The sequence below is a fragment of the Pristiophorus japonicus genome, chromosome 12 (genome assembly GCF_044704955.1).
Source record: "Pristiophorus japonicus isolate sPriJap1 chromosome 12, sPriJap1.hap1, whole genome shotgun sequence".
Taxonomy (NCBI): Eukaryota; Metazoa; Chordata; class Chondrichthyes; family Pristiophoridae; genus Pristiophorus; species Pristiophorus japonicus.
Genome location: NC_091988.1, coordinates 193,883,111 through 193,903,823, shown reverse-complemented (window position 1 = coordinate 193,903,823; position 20,713 = coordinate 193,883,111).

Here is a 20,713-nt window from a genome sequence, read left to right as displayed (position 1 = left end):
AAGTGAATAGTTTCAAAGTGCATATTTTCAGAATTTTGCACAATTACTTTGACAATGTGGGACCTGGCTCAATCTCACAATGTGCACTGAGCAATGTAATTGTGCCATGATTGGGACACGTCATACGAAATTGGAATGAAGTTTCTGGATTTACTACAAATGATTCTTATACTACCAGTTTTGAAAATGACAAACATGACATGATTTTAGGCTCAAATTCTCAATCAGAGATGTAACACAACAAACAGGAGTGAGGGGAACTGAGTGGTGAAGAGGGTTAGACTCTGGCTTTTTACCCCTGGAATCAGGGCTCAAATCTAGCCCAGCCTGATGGGTGAAAGTTCTTTCCATCTGCTGCCTGTAAGGACGATATATGAAATGTCTTTAGACACTGTCCCTAACTTGGTACTAAAGTAATTGCCAGTTTGACCCAGTGAGGCCATAGGATGACTGATGTGGAAATAGAAGTAATGCCACACTAACACAGTAGGGAGTTTTCTTCTGAGACTGGAGCTGAGCATACTCTGCATCTTGCAGCGCTAGGCCTGATCTGAAAGGGCTTCACAATTCTTGCCTGACACGGGAAGAGTTCCATTCCCTTAGCACTCACATCACTTACCTTGATGAGTGAGAAATAAATGCAACAAATTCCTATTGGGACGAGTAAGCACAAAGTCGATGAAGTGTTGTAAGGAGAAACAACTGATTGGGATGTTGGCATAGTGCATTGGAATACCAATGTAATGCGAGATGTGACTTTGAATCCCCAATTCCTCACAAGCTGGAGTCATCAATCTCAGCAATGCAACTGTAGCACTGTACACTTTTATTCAGATCAATCTGCACAAATTGCTCTCAACTTAAACTAAGTCTAACCTGTTGAAATAAAAGCAAGTTTTACAGTTGTAGCATGGTTTATTGAGGCACTGCAGATGTCCAATGATTTTTTTGGACTATCTTGTCTTTGATATGTCAAAAACAGTAATATGTCATTTTTTTAATTACCATTTCATAAAACACAATTACTAAGTGTTAAATTCTATCAGTTTCATAGAAACATAGAAAATAGTGCAGGAGTAGGCCATTCAGCCCTTCGAGCCTGCACCAACATTCAATAAGATCATGGCTGATCATTCCCTCGGTACCCCTTTCCTGCTTTCGTGCCATACCCCTTGATCCCCTTAGCCGTAAGGGCCATATCTAACTCCCTCTTGAATACATCCAATGAACTGGCATCAACAACTCTCTATGGCAGGGAATTTCACAGGTTAAAAACTCTGAGTGAAGAAGTTTCTCCTCATCTCAGTCCTAAATGACCTACCCCTTATTCTAAGACTGTGTCCCCTGGTTCTGGTCTTCTCCAACATCGGGAACAATCTACCCGCATCTAACCTATCCAGTCCTATCAGAATCTTGTATGTTTCTATGAGATCCTCTCTCATCCTTCTAAACTCCAATGTATAATGGCCAAGTTGATCCAGTCTCTCCTCATATGTCAGTCCAGCCATCCCGGGAATCAGTCTGGTGAACCTTCGCTGCACTCTCTCAATAGCAAGAACGTCCTTCCTCAGATTAGGAGACCAAAACTGAACACAATATTCCAGGTGAGGCCTCACCAAGGCCCTGTACAACTGCAGTAAGACCTCCCTGCTCCTATACTCAAATTCCCTAGCTATGAAGGCCAACATACCATTTGCCTTCTTTACTGCCTGCTGTACCTGTATGCCAACTTTCAATGACTGATGAACCATGACACCCAGGTCTCGTTGCAACTCCCCTTTTCCTAATCTGCCACCATTCAGATAATATTCTGTCTTTGCATTTTTGCCCCCAAAGTGGATAACCTCACATTTATCCACATTATACTGCATCTGCCATGCATTTGCCCACTCACCTAACCTGTCCAAGACCCCTGCAGCCTCTTAGCATCCTCCTCACAGCTCACACCGCCACCCAGCTTAGTGTCATCTGCAAACTGCAGTTTGAGTCACTTGGGTGGTTGCATCTTAAATTGTTTGCTGCATTTCTTTATTTCCCCAAATGTCTCACTATAATCCTTGCAACCACATCTCAAGCACATAAAGACAATTAAATTGCAACTCTTGAGGAATGATAATGATATCTCACAAATTTTTGGCTCCTCGTCTTACCATATAATATACTGATAGTTACTTCTACATAGCTGCCACGTGTAATTCTCATTCAGTGCAATAGCCCATTTTATGGGTGGAAAAACGTGTTTAAAAATTTAAAGCAGGGTTTTATAGATGTTGTTACATAGCAAATAAAAGAAACTGATTGTAAATTGGATTTGCTGTATTTTACAGCTTTGCCAGTATGGCCGTTGCGGCTTTAAGATTAAGTTTAAATGAAGAAGGGACTAGGTAGCACAGTGGATTAAGCAAGGTGCCATTTAATTTCTAGTAGTTGTGGTGCTTTATTCCTCATTGCCTTTCTTAATTCCTCTGCAGTATTTAAATACAAATGACTACACCATCCTCCTCCAACATCTATCCTCCATTGTTTTGTTTTATGGGACCTTTGCATAATTCCATTCATGCTCAATTGAATGTTGCCAGCACATCTCTAGCAATGGTTTCTCTGTACTTCCTTGCACTGTCAGCTGCAAAGTCCTCCTGAGATCTATCGTTCCTCCTCTTCCTCATCTGCATGCTGTTCCTTAGTAACAACATCTGTAGGCAGGAGATCAGCTTCCATATGTAAAATGAGGACACCTACCTCTACCACCTCCCTTGACTTTTTGATCACTTCTTTGACCGTCAGATTTCTTGACTAACATTCAGTCTTGGAATGAGACGCAGATTTGTTCAGCTCAGTATCAGGAATAGCAAAGCCATCAGCTTCAGCCCATGCCACAAACTCCACTCCCTAGTCTGTATGGTTCAACTATTCACTAAAGTTGTTGACGTTTCAGGGAAGTCCCTTATGATAATTTACCTGCTAATATAGTTTAAACGGGACAACTATTAAAAGGGACTAAAACATCAGCTGTGACTGCCTATTTCTATATTTATTTGAATAGTGGATGTGTCACTCCTTACTTGGTAAGTGTATAAAAAACAATTTGCTGTAGCTTACATAACAATCATGATCCAAGACAATACTCCCACATTGCCATGGATTGTTGCTTTACGGTAAGTAAAGACTTTTAGAAAACATATTAGGAGTGCATTAGGAGTGCATTAAGGAACATTAACTTCTTTCCACGCTGATTTTTGCTCAATTTATGTAGGCAGCCTACAGTTCTAAACATTTAACAAAGCCCCTTATTTCAAAGTAATGATCAAACAAGTTGATGGCCTGATTCTTCAATAATCACCCTCATTGGACAAAGGTGTCTTTTACTGCACTTGATGCGGTATTGTTTAGTGCAATGTTATATGTCGAAGTAAATATTCTGGGGTTATTCTTCCATTTCTGTAGTTGTAGAATGAGATAAATACAGATGACTCTTGTCACCATTATATTACCTGTGCCTCATCTCCATTGTTTGCCTTAGCATTTGCTCACTATACTAATATAGTAAGGAGTTATTATATTTATTCTGATTGGAATGGCACTGCTGGTTTGTGGTATGAAATTTAAACTTGGGAAGATGAAATAAACAATTTTGAAGCTACAAGAAAGACAAAAATACTGTAGAAAAACAGAATGACATGGGCCTTATGAGTCAAGAATTTTGTATGTATATCAACATAGCGTTTGTTTTACCAAATACAAAACAAACTGTGGTTCAGTAACAGAGTGTCCATCTTTGATGAAAACGTTATCACCTGAGTGCAACAGTCAGTATCTGGAACAAATATTCATTAATGAGGACAAGCAAGGTCTGCAGTAGGTTTGATGGAGAAAGTGTTGTAAACAGCAATCCTTATTTAGAGTTATAACATAGAACCTTGGTTAGAATGTGAATCAGTTTCACTGAAAGAACACGTTCCTATCTTTAAAAACACCCAATGGATTTGTTACGAATTACAGAAATTAATTACTGTGCTTGCAGAACATATTAGAATTACTGTGACATAAGTACCATGACAGAAAAGAATATAGGTTTAAAGTAATTCCTCCTCCTCCTCATGCTCCTTCAGTCTGCACATACTATGTATCATTACCCAAAAATGTAGGAAGGCCTATGTTCCCAAGGTTCTGTTATAACTTGTCTCTGGGGAATGAAAAACAATGGCAAGGGTACACCCAAACTCTAATTTTAACTTTCAATGGGGTGGGTGGAGTTGGGTTGGGGAGTCCCTACCTCTGTTCAGCGCCTGCCATTTGTGTGTGGAAAATCATAGAAATATTTCATAAGTTTACTTTATACAACATGTTGGTGCCCTTCACTAAATATTTAATTTTCTTTAGTTATTGTTTTTGCTAATCTTATCTGGGGCCGATTCTATTTACAAAAACACAAATCTGATTTCAAGATTTAGGAGCATTCCTCTGCATTTTTTCCTTTAAATTGTTAATTTTTATTAAAATAAGTTGCCGACACAAAATACAATTTAAATTCTTTCAGTATTTCAGATACAGGACAGAGTTTCGAGAATTTAATTTGAGTAACTGCTTTTTATTTCTGTGCTGTTGACATACCAGGTTGTTTATTATTGCATCACCAAACAGTCCAACAACAACAATAACTTGCTTTAACGTAGTGAAACATCCCAAGACGCTTCACAGGAGCGTTATTAATCAGAATTTGACATTGAGCCACATGAAATATTAAGACATTCACCAAAAGCTTGGACAATGTGGTAGGTTTTAAGGAGCGTCTTGAAGCAGGATAGAGAGGCAGAGAAGCGGAGAGGTTTAGGGAGGGAACCCCACAACTTAGGGCCGAGGCAACTGAAGGTGCTGCTAATGGTGCAGTGAAGAAAATCAAGAGGATATCAAAACCATGGCAGCTGCAGCAAACCAGTCAGTGACATTAAAATATGTCTACAAACTTCAAAAGAAAGACATAGGGCCCGAACTTAGTGGCCTTACCGCCTATTGCTGCTGGCTGCGGCCGAGTTTTTTGGGCGTTCTCCCCTCGGTGTCATTTTCCACTGGGCCTCTCGCAGGCAGGAGGGGAGGACCGCTGGGAACCGGCCGCCGACGGTCGCTAGCGCGCAAGGCACGTAAGTGACCTCCCGCCCGCCAAACTGCCATTTTGATGTGGGCGGCAGCAGGGGGAAGGACCGCTGCGTGGAGGCAGGTCTAACCCCAACGGTAAGTAAGAAGATCTGCAAATGAAGGTTAGTGAACTTCTTTTATATTTTTTTTCAGCGATTTATGTGGATGGGGTCCCCTGAAGGTGTTCCAGTGTTTTTTTTATTTTTGGCTGTAAATTTTTATTTTTAGCTGCTCCCCCCTCCCTGGACCTGACTCAATCCTCGGCAGCACTTTGACGAGGATCGCATTTGCTGTCGAGATTGGGAGCTCCCATCTGCTGCCGCCCAGATTCACGGCACAAGTCATTTTTTTGCCGCCAGGAGGTACTGGCATATCTTTTAGAGGAATCTTCCTGGCAAAGTACTGCCAGGTCTCTCAGCGGTCCTTTGGGCGGGCCTTGGCTTTCACCAAGCTTGGGCCTTTTCATTTATATAGTGCCTTTCACGACCATTGGACGTCTCAAAGCACTTCACAGCCAATGAAGTACTTTTGGAGTGTTGTCAGCCAATTTGCGCACAGCAAGCTCCCACAAACAGCAATGTGATAATGACCAGATAATCTGCATTTTTGTTATGTTGATTGAGGGATAAATATTGGCCAGGACACCCAGATGACTCCCCTGCTCTTCTTCAAAATAGGATCTTTTATGTTCACCCGAAAGGGCCTCGGTTTAACGACTCATCTGAAAGACAGCACCTCCGACAGTGCAGCACTCCACTGGAGTGTTAGACTAGATTTATGTAATTCATGTCCTTGGAGTGGGAATTGAACCCACAACCTTCTGACTCAGAGGCGAGTGTGCTACCCACTGAGCCACAACTGACACTGTAAAGTATAAATGTTATAAACAATGGCTATGGTTTGTTTACAAAATTATTTATCTTTTTACCTTAGTCATATGAATCATACAAATGACAGAGACAGAAGAAGAGCATTTGATCTACTGAGTCTGTCTCATTTACCCTTGTTATAGATAAGCAACACAATCCACAATACTACCCACCCACCATGCAGCCATGTAATCTCCTGGGAAAGGCAAAAAAACAGATTAAAAACGTAGGCTAATTTGGAGAACAAATAATCTTGGAAAATTCATCTCCAACCCCTGAAGGCAATCAAACACACATTTTCTTCTTATTAATTCTTGTGATGTGGGCGTTGCTCGGAAGGCCAGCATTTATTGTCCCGAGTTGCCCTTTGAAGGTGATGTGCTGCCTTCTTGAACTGCATTGTAATGATATGTTACAACTGAGTGGCACATAAAAACCAGGTAAGGATGGCAGGTGTCCTTCCCCAAGGATATGAGTGAACCATTGAGATTTTACAACAATCCAATTGCTTAAAAGCCCCTTTTTTTTTTTTACTGATATCAGCTTTTTATTTCCAGATTTTTCTTAACTCAATACAAATTCTCAAACTGCCATGGCAGGATTTGAACTCACTTTCTCTGAATTACCAGTTAAGTAACATAGCCACTGCACTACTGATCCAGAGATAACAATGACCACTAGGTACATTACCCAACATCCCATCTACCTTTTGGATTCAGCACTATCAGCCTCCTCCAGGAATTGATCCAGCTCCCTTTTGAATTTTTGCAGCAAATCTGCAACCGCGACATGATCTGGAAACCTATTACAAAGGTAGGTCTATGCTTGCACGCATGTCCCCTCATTTTCCCCAACTTACCTAATTTAATTAATCTGTCTACATGTGCACAGTCTAGTCCCTTCATCATTTGTAAGCTTTTCTGCTCAATGGTTCTGACACCAGCACAGATCTTCAGGTCATCTGCAAACTTGCTGACAGTATCCCCAATGCCTTCATCCAGATTACTGATGTATCAGATCATACACAAAGAGTAATGGCTCTAACACCGATTCCTGCAGAATTCCAGTAGTAACTGGTTTGCACACGGAGCCACTACTATTTACGGAAATTGTAATATCAACTAAATCCATGGAGCTATTAACAAAATTCCATCATCCCCATGATAAAGAACATGATCAAGAACTACTCTTATTTAGAGACAAAAGATAGATAGGATCAAAGGAGAGGGAGAAGGGATCAAAGATTGAAACATAGGCATGATAATGGTCAACAATTCAGACGCTATATTAAAAATGATTTTATTTGTGGCAGCACACAACTTGTTCATAAGGTTCACATGCTGGCAGCCAAATGGCCAATAGTTGGCAAGTGATTTCCGTTTATACTGTTTGTACGCATTGCACATTCCAGATTTATTCTCTGATTTCTGGGAATGGTACTAGGCAGCAACAGCAGAAACTCTTCTTCTTAGAAAACAAAACAATATTTGAAGTCATTTTTCATAACTTCCTTTTAGACTATCTATATTGTAATGTAGGTGAAGAACAGCAGAGGGCAGACAGGCAGGCAAACTGCATCCATGCTTCAACCAATGCTGCTCTGGAATCATCCAATAGGGAGGTGTATGACAAATCAAATACCCCTTGGTCACTCACTCAGTGATTGTTCCCACCCTGTGAAAAGCACCTGAACTCCGTTTGATGTCTCCCCATAACAGCATCGACACAGTAATTGTGGGGTTTATGCAACATTTACAAAATATTCTACAAACACATTCTTCAATATTCCCTTATTTCCATAGCTAATAATGTTACTAGTGTCAGAAACTACTTACAAGGTAATTTTGTGACAGTGCTTTGTGGACTCCTCCCATTACAGAATGAGCTTCAGAGTATTGCTGATTTAAGAAGAAAAGCAAAAAAGTTATTTATTGCAGTTCAGTTTGATTCTTGGTTTTTCATTTATTTTACAGATCGAAATAAAAGCTTATTGAGAAGTAGTGAAGGTGGTTTTCTCGGGCGTACCGAAAACGCACCTCCTACTACAAGTTCTAGACGAAAGGGATTATATAGACAGATCAGACTCGGACACACACTTTTCGGGCTCAACTATATTGTGTTTAATAAGATTAACAACACCGCTCATAAACAGTGCAAAACAGTACAACCCTGGCTTATCCAATAAGCCCTGCCGTGCTAAGTTACCACGGCTTAAAAAAATAACCCTCCCGTGAAATAAACTAACACAGGACCCTTCCCAGCACTAAACCCCTTGGGTTTGGTTGGATCCTACAATCACCCCCTTACACAGCTAAGTGGTCTTGTGGATGTGAAGACGCAGGCAATATGCTCTCCCTGATTGCCCGCTGTCTTGCTTGCAGCTTCTTTCTGTACGTCTCGCTCCTGGTTCCGTACCGCCGACGCAGTATCCAAGTTCCAGTTTGAGTCGAGGTCCGTTGGTGAGGGTTGAAGAGCAGCGCTCAGCTTCTGGCGGTGTTTCGTTGAAATGAAGAGAGCTTCGAACTTGAGCTTGAACTTCAGCTTCAGCTTGCCAGAGCTTCCGCTTGAGCTTTTTCCTGAGCTGAAGCTTGTTGCAAAACGGCTCCTTATATCCTCAAAACCCATCACTGTTTCTCCCGCCAATACTGACTGATGGATTGACTCCGGTGATCTGTCTGGACTACCCCCGCTGTGGCCTGGAGTGGTTCGTGGCCTTTGAAATCTTTGAAATGATATTTAGTTTGCCCGCTCCCAGGCCTTGCATATGGAGAGACAATGGGTGCTGATTACTGGATGTCTGTCGTTTCCTGAGTTGATGGCCTCCATTGGCAGGTAATGGATTTCGATCTTAAACCGATACTGCTTAACTGGCTTATCTCCTGGAAGAAATGGCCCGGTCATTTCCTGCCTTATACCAGTTTCGGTTGGGACTGAGTCGCGGTGTCTCTGAGTTATCCTTTCAGGGTATGGTTCCCAGTAACGACTTTAGATGGTGATGACATCAATCGGCCTGGGTTCCCTTCCATCCAGCCGATCAGTGTGAAATGTCCGTTTGCATATGAACGCACCTTAGTCAGGTTACAGTTCTTTCTTGGAGGTTTTGGATTTGAGGATTTAAAGTAATATTCATAAAAATGTCCAGAAAACTGGTGCTACAGTAGCTAGTAAATTACTCTCCTTAGAAATGCTACAATGGCAGTCATCATAGGCAGTCCCTTGGAATCAAGGAAGAATTGCTTCCACTCTAAAAATGAGTCCTCAGGTGGCCGAACAGTCCAATACGAGAACCACATTCCCTGTCACAGGTGGGACAGATAGTCGTTGAGGGAAAGGGTGGGTGGGGCAGGTTTGCCGCACACTCTTTCTGCTGCCTGCGCTTGATTTCTGTATGCTCTCGGCGATGAGACCCGAGGTGCTCAACGCCCTCCCGGATGCACTTCCTCCACTTACGGTGGTCTTTGGCCAGGGACTCCCAGCTGTCAGTGGGGATAGGATGTTGCACTTTATCAGGGAGGCTTTGAGGGTGTCCTTGTCACATTTCCTCTGCCTACCTTTGGCTCGTTTGCCTTGAAGGAGTTACGAGTAGAGCGCTTGCTTTGGGAGTCTCGTGTATGGCACGCGAACAGTATGGCCTGCCCAGTGGAGCTGATCTAGTGTGGTCAGTGTTTCAATGCTGGGGATGTTGGCCTGGTCAAGAACGCTAACGTTGGTGCGTCTGTCCTCCCAGGGGATTTGTAGGATCTTGCAGAGACATCATTGATAGTATTTCCCCAGCGACTTGGTGTCTACTGTACATGGTCCATGTCTCTGAGTGTCATGCTTGGGTTTACTAGCCACGAGGTGGCGCCACTGTCGGAGGTCATTGGGCTATGTGCACGTGTGTACGACCCAGGTATAAAAGGCCAGCCATCTTGTAATGTGTTCACTTTGGGCCCTAATAAAGTAGCCAGGTTTGTAGCTGTTCAGAGTTTATAGTATTCAGTCTATTGAGTTATTGCATACACAACACTAAGCGATACAGGAGGGCGGGTATTACTACAGCCCTGTAGGCAGTAGGCAGTGACTGACTCAGAGATCCAACACTGTCACTCAACTCCAAATGGTAAACCTTTCTGATCGAGTCACTACCATTTTGTTAAGTGAGTGAAATAAAATAAAAATTTATTGAAAATCAGAAAATTATTTGTTTGGGTTTTGGTGATTTAATTTGCTGTTACATTCAAAAAAAGACATTATAGGCAGCATGTTTACATTGTACTGTTTAATATTATGGGCTAATGGCTCCTGATCCTACTTGCTCTATCTAAAATTCACTTCTGAAAAATGATCAATTAGACAAAACTTGGAGGGCTGTTGGCACCCATGGAACATGGCCCAGGTAAGAAAGATCCTTTTCGGGAGAGGATGGGGTGGGGCAGAAATTGGCAAAAGATAATTCATGCAAAGTTAAAGTTAAAAAGTTAAAATAAAATGGAAACATAGCAGCTACATGATAATCAGTGGTGACAAATGAGAAATATCTCCACAATTTCTGGAACTGTTTTGTGTCAGTCAGTGGCTCGTTTGGTAGCACCCTTGCCTCTCAGTCAGAAGGTTGTGGATTCAAATCCCACTCTGGAGATTTGAGCACATAAGCTAGACAGTGCAATGCTGAGGGAATGCTGCACTGTTGGAGGTGCTTTCTTTTAGAGGAGATGTTAAACTGAGACCACCTGCCCTCTCAGGCAGATGTAAAAGATCCTGTGGCACTATTTCAATGAAGTGCAGGGGAGTTATCCCCGGTGTCCTGGCCAATATTTATCCCTCAATCAACATAACAAAAATAGATTATCTGGTCATTATCACATTGCTATTTGTGAGAGTTTGCTGTGTACAAATTGGCTGCTTTGTTTCCTACATTTCAACAGTGACTACACTTCAAAAAGTACTTCATTGGCTGTAAAACGCTTTGGGGCGTCCGGTGAAAGGCGCTATATAAATGTAAGTCTTTCTTTTTCTTTTCTTTACCTTTCGCACTGCTTTTCAAAACATAATTTCAAAAAAAATGTTTTTTAAATGACAGACTACTATCCCTTCTAATATGGAAATTAAACTGATTAAAGGATTTAGCTTGGGTCAGGTCTGGAATTTGACAGTCATGATTGACTTAATGAATCTTTGAGGATAGGTTATAAAAACATAATTTTGAAACAATGATAAATTTCTAACCAAGAATAAAGAAGAATCGAGAATCCTGTCCTTGTCCTGCCTTATAAAAGTAAAGTAGACCTGTGGTGTAATATGTTACAGACTCAGTACCTGCACTTGAATCACGGATTCTTAGGCTTGCCACAGATGCAGAATTGCTGATCTCAACTGAGTGTCAGACGCAGCACTGACTGAAGTTGAGCTGTGTAATTGATGCTTTATATTTCAACACATTTAGCTGATTTATAGCAAAGAGGCATTGCCAGATGTTCTGGAGATGTCTGTAGTTTCTCACTTGACTTGTCAGCTGGAATCTAGGGTGAGCGGGCTTCCGAACTCTAAAGAAAAGAGAAAAAGGATAAAGGTATATATCTGGCAAAAAAAGTAAAAATGTAATTTAAAAAACATTAAGTTACAGAGGGAGTCACAAAATCCATCACAAGGATTTAGAAACATAGAAACATAGAAAATAGTTGCAGGAGTAGGCCATTCGGCCCTTCGAGCCTGCACCACCATTCAATGAGTTCATGGCTGAACATGCAACTTCAGTACCCCATTCCTGCTTTCTCGCCATACCCCTTGATCCCCCAAGTAGTAAGGACTACATCTAACTCCTTTTTGAATATATTTAGTGAATTGGCCTCAACAACTTTCTGTGGTAGAGAATTCCACAGGTTCACCACTCTCTGGGTGAAGAAGTTTCTCCTCATCTCGGTCCTAAATGGCTTACCCCTTATCCTTAGACTGTGACCCCTGGTTCTGGACTTCCCCAACATTGGGAACATTCTTCTTGCATCTAACCTGTCTAATTTTAAACGTTTCTACGAGATCCCCTCTCATTCTTCTGAACTCCAGTGAATACAAGCCCAGTTGATCCAGTCTTTCTTGATATGTCAGTCCCGCCATCCCGGGAATCAGTCATGTGAACCTTTGCTGCACTCCGTCAATAGCAAGAACGTCCTTCCTTAAGTTAGGAGACCAAAACTGTACACAATACTCCAGGTGTGGCCTCACCAAGGCCCTGTACAACTGTAGTAACACCTTCCTGCCCCTGTACTCAAATCCCCTCGCTATGAAGGCCAACATGCCATTTGCTTTCTTAACTGCCTGCTGTACCTGCATGCCAACCTTCAATGACTGATGTACCATGACACCCAGGTCTCGTTGCACCTCCCCTTTTCCTAATCTGTCACCATTCAGATAATAGTCTGTCTCTCAGCTTTTACCACCAAAGTGGATAACCTCACATTTATCCACATTATACTTCATCTGCCATGCATTTGCCCACTCACCTAACTATCCAAGTCACTCTGCAGCCTCATAGCATCCTCCTCGCAGCTCACACTGCCACCCAACTTAGTGTCATCTGCAAATTTGGAGATACTACATTTAATCCCCTCGTTTAAATCATTAATGTACAATGTAAACAGCTGGGGCCCCAGCACAGAACCTTGCGGTACCCCACTAGTCACTGCCTGCCATTTTGAAAAGTACCCATTTACTCCTACTCTTTGCTTCCTGTCTGCCAACCAGTTCTCAATCCACGTCAGCACACTACCCCCAATCCCATGTGCTTTAACTAATCTCTTGTGTGGGACCTTGTCGAAAGCCTTCTGAAAGTCCAAATACACCACATCAACTGGTTCTCCCTTGTCCACTCTACTGGAAACATCCTCAAAAAATTCCAGAAGGTTTGTCAAGCATGATTTCCCTTTCACAAATCCATGCTGACTTGGACCTATCATGTCACCTCTTTCCAAATGCGCTGCTAATTGATTCCATCATTTTACCCACTACTGATGTCAGGCTGACCGATCTATAATTCCCTGTTTTCTCTCTCCCTCCTTTTTTAAAAAGTGGGGTTGCATTGGCTACCCTCCACTCCATAGGAACTGATCCAGAGTCTATGGAATGCTGGAAAATGACTGTCAATGCATCCGCTTTTTCCAAGGCCACCTCCTTAAGTACTCTGGGATGCAGACCATCAGGCCCTGGGGATTTATCGGCCTTCAATCCCATCAATTTCCCCAACACAATTTCCCGACTAATAAGGATTTCCCTCAGTTCCTCCTTCTTACTCAACCCTCTAACCCCTTTTATATCCGGAAGGTTGTTTGTGTCCTCTTTAGTGAATACCGAACCAAAGTACTTGTTCAATTGGTCTGCCATTTCTTTGTTCCCAGTTATGACTTCCCCTGATTCTGACTGCAGGGGACCTACGTTTGTCTTTACTAACCTTTTTCTCTTTACATATCTATGGAAGCTTTTGCAGTCCATTTTAATGTTCCCTGCAAGCTTCTTCTCGTACTCCATTTTCCCTGCCCTAATCAAACCCTTTGTCCTCCTCTGCTGAGTTCTAAATTTCTCCCAGTCCCCGGGTTCACTGCTATTTCTGGCCAATTTGTATGCCACTTCATTGGCTTTAATACTATCCCTGATTTACCTTGATAGCCACGGTTGAGCCACCTTCCCTTTTTTATTTTTACGCCAGACAGGAATGTACAATTGTTGTAGTTCATCCATGCGGTCTCTAAATGTTTGCCATTGCCCATCCACTGTCAACCCCTTAAGTATCATTCGCCAATCTATCCTAGACAATTCACGCCTCATACCTTCAAAGTTATCCTTCTTTAAGTTCTGCACCATGGTTTCATTCTCTATCCTAATGTAGAATTCCATCATATTATGGTCACTCTTCCCCAAGGGGCCTCGCACAATGAGATTGCTAATTAATTCTCTCTCATTACACAACACCCAGTCTAAGATGGCCTCCCTCCTAGTTGGTTCCTCGACATATTGGTCGAGAAAACCATCCCTTATGCACTCCAGGAAATCCTCCTCCACTGTATTGTTTCCAGTTTGGTTAGCCCAATCTATATGAATATTAAAGTCACCCATGATAACTGCTGCACCTTTATTGCATGCACCCCTAATTTCCTGTTTGATGCCCTCCCCAGCATCACTACTACTGTTTGGAGGTCTGTACACAACTCCCACTGGCTTTTTCTGCCCCTTGGTATTCCGTAGCTCCTCCCATACTGATTCCACATCATCCAAGCTAATGTCTTTCCTTACAATTGCATTAATTTCCTCTTTAACCAGCAACGCCACCCCATCTCCTTGTCCTTTCTGTCTATCCTTCCTAAATGTTGAGCACCCTTGGATGTTGAGTTCCCAGCCTTGGTCACCCTGGAGCCATGTCTCCGTGATGCCAACCATATCATATCCGTTAACTGCTATCTGCACAGTTAATTCGTCCACCTTATTCTGAATACTCCTCGCATTGAAGCACAGAGCCTTCAGGCTTGCCTTTTTAACACACTTAGACCCTTTAGAATTTTGCTGCAAAGTGGCCCTTTTTGTTTTTTGCCTTGGGTTTCTCTGCCCTCCAGTTTTACTCATCTCCTTTCTGTCTTTTGCTTCTGTCTCTATTTTGTTTCCCTCTGTCTCCCTGCATTGATTCCCATCCCCCTGCCATATTAGTTTAACTCCTTCCCAAAAGCACTAGCAAACACTCCTCCGAGGACATTGGTTCCGGTCCTGCCTAGGTGCAGACCGTCCCACCTCCCCTAGAACTGGTTCCAATGCCTCAGGAATTTGAATCCCTCCCTGCTGGACCACTGCTCAAGCCATGTATTCATCTGAGCTATCCTGCGCTTCCTACTCTGACTAGCACGTGGCACTGGTAGCATTCCCGAGATTACTACTTTTGCGGTCCTACTTTTTAATTTAGCTCCTAGCTCCTTAAATTCGTCTCGTAGGACTCATCCCGTTTTTTACCGATATCGTTGGTACCAATGTGCACCATGACAACTGGCTGTTCACCCTCCCTTTTCAGAATGTCCTGCACCCGCTCAGAGACATCCTTGACCCTTGCACCAGGGAGGCAACATACCATCCTGGAGTCGAAGTTGCGGCCGCAGAAACGCCTATCTATTCCCCTTACAACTGAATCCCGTATCATTATCGCTCTCCCACTCTTTTTCCTGCCCTCCTGTGCAGCAGAGCCAGCTACAGTGCCATGAACTTGGCTGCTGCTGCCCTCCCCTGATGAGTCATCCCCCTCAACAGTACTCAAAGCGGTGTATCTGTTTTGCAGGGGGATGACCGCAGGGGATCCCTGCACTACCTTCCTTGCACTGCTCTTCCTGTTGGTCTTCCATTCCCTATCTGGCTGTGGACCCTTTAGCTGCGGTAAGACCAACTCACTAAATGTGCTATTCACGTCATTCTCAGCATCGTGGATACTCCAGAGTGAATCCACCTTCAGCTCCAATTCCACAACGTGGTCCGTCAGGAGCTGGAGGCGGATACACTTCCCGCACACGCAGTCGTCAGGGACACCGGAGGCGTCCCTGATTTCCCACATTGTACAGGAGGAGCATAACACGTGTCCGAGCTCTCCTGCCATGTCTTAACCCTTAGATTAACTTAAATTGGCAACAACAGTGCTAAAGGTTACTCACTGTTATAGAAGAGAAAAAAGAAAAACCAATTACCAATCACCAATTTATGAATGATTTGAACTTTAAAAAAAATATATTAAATAGATTTTTGAGAAGGATTTGGATTGGAGTTAATGGCTTTGTGGATTTATCCATTCTATTGTTGTCAGGGAGCTGAATTAATATTAGTAAATACTGTGGATTTTGGTCATAATGATTGAATTAGGCTGATCTGTATTTTTAATCATTATAATTGACTGTGCATCAAGACTGACAAATGCTGTTGTCCTCTGATCTATTTCTACACTGCAATTAACCTGTCAATAAGTGGAATTTGTTGTTGAATATATAGAAAGATAGAAAGAAGAATAGTAAAAGTGGAGGGCAGAAAAACCCAAGGCAAAAAACAAAAAGGGCCACATTACAGAAAAATTCTAAAGGGACAGTGTGTTAAAAAGATAAGTCTGAAGGCTCTATGCCTCAATGCGAGGAGTATTCGAAATAAGGTGGACGAATTAACTGCGCAGATGGCAGTTAACGGTAATGATGTAATTGGCATCACGGAGACATGGCTCCAGGGTGACCAAGGCTGGGAACTCAACATCCAGGGGTATTCAACATTTAGGAAGGATAGGCAGAGAAGAAAAGGAGGCGGGGTGGCGTTGCTGGTTAAAGAGGAAATGAATGCAACAGTAAGAAGGAACATTAGCCTGGATGATGTGGAATCGGTATGGGTGGAGCTACAGAATTCCAAAGGGCAGAAAACGCTAGTGGGAGTTCTGTACAGACCACCAAACAGTAGTAGTGAGATTAGGGACAGCATCAAACAAGAAATAAGGGATGTGTGCAGTAAAGGTACAGCAGTAACCATTGGCCACTTTAATCTACATATTGATTGGGCTAACCAAACTGGTAGCAATGCGGTGGATGAGGATTTCCTGGAGTGTATTAGGGATGGTTTTCAAGATCAATATGTCGAGGAACCCACTAGAGGGCAGGCCATCCTAGACTGGGTGATGTGTAATGAGAAGTGACTAATTAGCAATCTTGTTGTGTGAGGCCCCTTGGGGAAGAGTGACCATAATATGGTAGAATTCTTTATTAAGATGGAGAGTGACACAGTTAATTCGGAAACTAGGGTCCTGAACTTAAGGAAAGGTAACTTCGATGGTATGAGGTGTGAATTGGCTAGAATATACTGGTAAAGGATACTTAAAGGGTTAACAGTGGATAAGCAATGGCAAACATTTAAAGATCACATGGATGAACTTCAGCAATTGTACATCCCTGTCTGGAGTAAAAATAAAACGGGGAAGGTGGCTCAACCATGGCTAACAAGGGAAATTAAGTATCGTGTTAAAGCCAAGAGGCATATAAATTGTCTAGAAAAAGCAACAAACCTGAGGACTGGGAGAAATTTAGAATTCAACAGAGGAGGACTAACGGTTTAATTAAGAGGGGGAAAATAGAGTATGAGAGGAAGCTTGCAGGGAACATAAAAACTGACTGCAAAAGCTTCTATAAATATGTGAAGAGAAGACAAACGTAGATCCCTTGCAGTCATATTCAGGTGAATTTATAATGGGGAACAAAGAAATGGCAGACCAATTAAACCAATACTTCGGTTCTGTCTTCACGAAGGAAGACACAACTAACCTTCTGAATGTACTTGGGGACAGTGGGTCTAGTGAGAAGGAGGAACTGAAGGATATCCTTATTAGGCGGGAAATTGTGTTAGGGAAATTGATGGGATTGAAGGCCAATAAATCCCCGGGGCCTGATAGTCTGCATCCCGGAGTACTTAAGGAAGTGGCCCTAGAAATAGTGGATGCATTGGTGATCATTTTCCAACAGTCTATCGACTCTGAATCAGTCCCTATGGACTGGAGGGTAGCTAATGTAACACCACTTTTTAAAAAAGGAGGGAGAGAGAATGCGGGTAATTATAGACCGGTTAGCCTGACATCAGTAGTTTCATCCTCAATTATTAAGGATGAAATAGCAGTGCATTTGGAAAGCAGTGACATGATTGGACCAAGTCAGCATGGATTTATGAAAGGGAAATCATGCTTGACGAATCTTCTGGAGTTTTTTGAAGATGTAACTAGCAGAGTGGACAAGGGAGAACTAGTGGATGTGGTGTTTTGGACTTTCAAAAGGCTTTTGACAAGATCCCACACAAGAGATTGGTGTGCAAAATCAAAGCGCATGGTGGATAGAGAACTAGTTGGCAGACAGGAAGCAGAGAGTCGGGATAAACGGGTCCTTTTCAGAATGGCAGGCAGTGACTAGTGGAGTGCCGCAGGGCTCAGTGCTGGGACCACAGCTCTTTACAATATATATTAACGATTTAGATGAAGGAATTGACTGTAATATCTCCAAGTTTGCGGATGACACTAAACTGGGTGGCGGCATGAGCTGTGAGGAGGACGCTAAGAGGCTGCAGGGTGACTTGGACAGGTTAGGTGAGTGGACAAATGCATGGCAGATGCAGTATAATGTGGATAAATGTGAGGTTTTCCATTTTGGGGGCAAAAACACGAAGGCAGAATATTATCTGAATGGTGGCAGATTAGGAAAAGGGGAGGTGCAACGAGACCTCGGTGTCATGGTTCAACAGTCACTGAAAGTGGGCATGCAGGTACAGCAGGCGGTGAAGAAGGCAAATGGTATGTTGGCCTTCATAGCTAGGGGATTTGAGTATAGGAGCAGGGAGGTCTTGCTGCAGTTGTACAGGGCCTTAGTGAGGCCTCATCTGGAATATTGTGTTCAGTTTTGGTCTCCTAATCTGAGGAAGGACGTTCTTGCTGTTGAGGGAGTGCAGCGAAGATTAACCAGACTGATTCCGGGGATGGCTGGACTGTCATATGGGGAGAGATTGGATCAACTGGGCCTCTATTCACTGGAGTTTAGAAGGATGAGAGGGGATCTCATAGAAACGTATATGATTCTGACGGGACTGGACAGGTTAGATGCGGGAAGAATGTTCCCGATGTTGGGGAAGTCCAGAACCAGGGGACATAGTCTTAGGATAAGGGATAGGCCATTTAGGCCTGAGATGCGGAGAAACTTCTTCACACAGAGAGTAGTTAACCTATGGCATTCCCTGCCGCAGACAGTTGTCAATGCCAGTTCATTGGATATATTCAAGAGGGAGTTAGATATGGCCCTTACTGCTAAGGGGATCAAGGGGTATGGAGAGAAAGCAGGAAAGGGGTACTGAGGGAATGATCAGCCATGATCTTATTGAATGGCGGTGCAGGCTCGAGGGGCCGAATGGCCTACTCCTGCACCTATTTTCTATGTTTTTATGTTCAACAACACATGATCCGTGCAGTTGCATTTTAAACATTTAGAGCCTCATTTTGAACAGGAGTATCTTTAAAATGCCAAGTGGCAGAATGCTTGTTGAATATATCATCAGCTGATAATTACACATTCAACAATGTGTATTCTGCTCACCGAACAGCACATTTTGTTTTTAAATGAACTTGCTCCACAGTAAGTTGGGTGAAGAAAGCCAGAGAACAGGGACTCAGGCAGGTGGGTGGGGAGAGGCAGATCATCTGGACTCAAGTGGGTGAATAGTTGAGCAGCTGAGGAGTAGCAGAGCATGAGAATTGAAGGGACAGGTCCGGAAAGGTCGAGGTTTAAAAAGAAAAGGAAGAAAAACTTGTATTTATATAGCGCCTTTCATGACCACCAAACGTTTCAAAGCACTTTACAGCCAATGAAGTACTTTTTGGAGTGTAGTCACTGTTGTAATGTAGGAAACACAGCAGCCAATTTGCGTACAAGCAAGCTCCTACAAACAGCAATGTGATAATGACCAGCTAATCTGCTTTTGTTATGTTGATTGAGGGATAAATATTGGCCAGGACACCGGGGATAACTCCCCTGCTCTTCTTCGAAATTGTACCTTGGGATCTTTTACATCCACTTGAGAGAGCAGACGGGACCTCGGTTTAACGTCTCATTCGAAGATGGCACCTCCAATAGTGTAGCACTCGCTCAGCACTGCACTGGAGTGTCAGCCTAGATTTTTTTGTGCTTAAGTTTCTGGAGTGGGACTTGAACCCACAACCTTCGAACTCAGAGACAAGAGAGCTACCCACTGAGCCACAGCTGACACTTTAAGACTCAGAAGGGTGGGAAGAGGCAGCACATAAGGACTCAAGTGGACAAGGTAGAACATTCAGACTTGAAGACAAGGGGGAGAGTGAATAGGCTAATGCACTGAGACTCGGGGGCTAGTAAGGAGTTGCAGATCATCCAGGATTTAGGCTGCAAGCAACTCAGCTTCCATTAGATGATGCTAATTTTTGTGTTTAGAACCATCGTCAGCCAGAAGTGGCAAATGGACAATTCTACTTAGCCTCCTCATGAGGTCACTACTAATGGTCCCGTTCATTTTTTTTGGATGTGTGGCCCCTTTATGGGGCTGCACGGCCTGTTCAAAATACTACGCATATGTGGTTTTTCCTATTTAAAAGCCGGTGAGCCGGCTGTGTGGGAGCTGCAGAACGTTGTGCGGCCGCGTAGCCTAAAGGGAACATTGGTCACCACCATCACAGATGTCAGTCTTCAGACAATTTGTTTCACTCTACGTGACATCAAGAATAGGCTAATGCACTGGACACTTCAAAGGCTGTGGGCCTCGATAACATCCCAGCTGTAGTGCTGAAGACCTGTGCTCCACAATTAACTGTGCCCCTAGCCAAGCTGTTCCAGTACAGCTACAAAACTGGCATCTACTCGGCAATATGGAAAATTGCCCAGGTTGGTCCTGTCCACAAAACACAGGAAAAATCCAACCCAGCCAATTCATGCCCTAATCAGCCTACTCGCAATTAACAACAAAGTGATGGAAGGGGTCATCAACAGTGCTTTCAAACAGCACTTAATCACCAATAAACTGCTCAATGGTGCTCAGTTTTGTTTGCACAAGGAACATACAGCTCTAGACCTCATTACAGCCTTGATCCAAACATGAACACAAGAACTGGAATTTCAGAAGTGAGGCGAGAGTTACTGCCCTTGACATTAAGGCAGCTTTTGACCGAGTGTGGCACCAAGGAG